Below are 1,842 nucleotides of genomic sequence, written 5' to 3' on the forward strand. Positions count from 1 at the left end.
ACAGCAGTAGGTTACATACAATGTCAATGCCTTGTATAAGATTTCTGTAAAGAAGTAAGTTGTGTTTTATAGAGATATCTATAGTGTGAATGAATGCATAAAGGAATTAATTGTACTTTGTGTATATAGAAAGAGACTTGATAGAAGTGTTTCTAGAAAAGATGGGAGATGACGGCATCGAGTTTGGTTGATTCTGCTTGCACACGTGGAAGAAAAGTTGTTCTTGTGTGAAAAAAGCCAGTGCAAACTCGATAGAACCAAACTACAGGCTGGGAGTGTTTAGAGAAATGAAACGAAAGGAACTCAATTAAACATGGCTGTAGCCACATTATATAAGTGACAATCGGACATAGTAGAGAGAGCCTGTTTGGATGTAGTAGAGAGAGCCTGTTTATTTGGCCAATAGAGCTGTAAACTTACAGTGTTGTTCAAGCCTACTTGGAGATTAGAAACGTATGTTTTAACTAATGCTAATACAGACATGCTACAAGTTGTTCTTGAAATTCGTTAACCTAACTAAAGCCTTTGACACTGTTAACCAACAAGCACTATAGAAGGTTCTGAAAAAGCTTGGTATACTTGACAAGATGTTGAATGTTATCATCTCCTTACATGAAGGAATGAAGGCTGCTGTTGTGTCTGGTGGGGAATCTTCGGCTTCCTTTGACATTACAAATGGCACAAAGTAAGGTTGTGTTATGGCCCCTGTTTTGTTTTCACTCTTTCTCTTCAGTGATGTTGAGATATGCGTTTGGCAACATACAAAGTGGTGTCAAATTCCAGTTTAGAATAAGTGGTGGACACACCATCAGTGTTTCAAGCCTGCTACACACCAATATTATTCGTCATCTACTTTGTGCAGATGATGCTGCACTAGTAGCGACCTCCTTAGAGGTTCTAGACTGGTTTTCTGCTGCATGTAAAGCCTTTGGTTTGACCATCAGCATAAAGATGGAAGTAATCTACCCACCTTGCCCTACTCCAAAACAAATTTACACATCTTGGTAGTAAAGTGAATTCAAGCACTTCCCTTGATGAAGAAATTATCAATCATCTTACAAAGGCAACCAATGCATTTGGCAAACTCCATCATCACCTATGGAATGAAAGGGGTATCGAACTTGACACTAAAGTACAGATCTATAAAGCTTCCATTTTTACTACTCTCTTGCATAGCTCAGAATCGTAGATACACTATAGATGACACATTAACAAACTAGACATCTTCCACAAAGGCTGTCTGAGGACAATCTGTGGTTATTCACTAAAAGACAGAGTTTTTAATGTCAACTTGTTTAGCAAGTGTAAGATCAGTGGAATCGAGAGCTTCCTTATGCAATCACACTTGTGCTGAGCTGGCCATGTTATCAGAATGAGTGATGAAAAAATACCTCATGTACAGCCAGCTTGAGAGTGGACACAGGAATGTTGGTTGACCATGGTTCAGATATATGGACAAGCTGAGGAGTAACCTCTTAGAGATGAAGATAGCACATAACACCTTTGAGCATTTGGCACTTCTTCAGGAATGGTTACCATCGGAACAAAACACGAAAAAACACATACATAACGATCATATTAAATCATTACGTTATTAAGATCCTGTTACAGTTCATCTTTCTGTTATTATAGGGGAGATAACTCCTTAATTTTCTATTTTTATTGCTCTCCTGTGAATTTCCACTAGATTAATTTATTTGTTTATTTCGTTGTACTATACTATATTACCCGTTCCTTTACCCATATACATATACATACATACACTTTACCCGTATACTTATCCATATATACATACATACACATACATACACACATATACATATATATATATATATATATATA

The sequence above is a fragment of the Octopus bimaculoides genome, chromosome 2 (assembly GCF_001194135.2).
Source record: "Octopus bimaculoides isolate UCB-OBI-ISO-001 chromosome 2, ASM119413v2, whole genome shotgun sequence".
Lineage (NCBI taxonomy): Eukaryota > Metazoa > Mollusca > Cephalopoda > Octopoda > Octopodidae > Octopus > Octopus bimaculoides.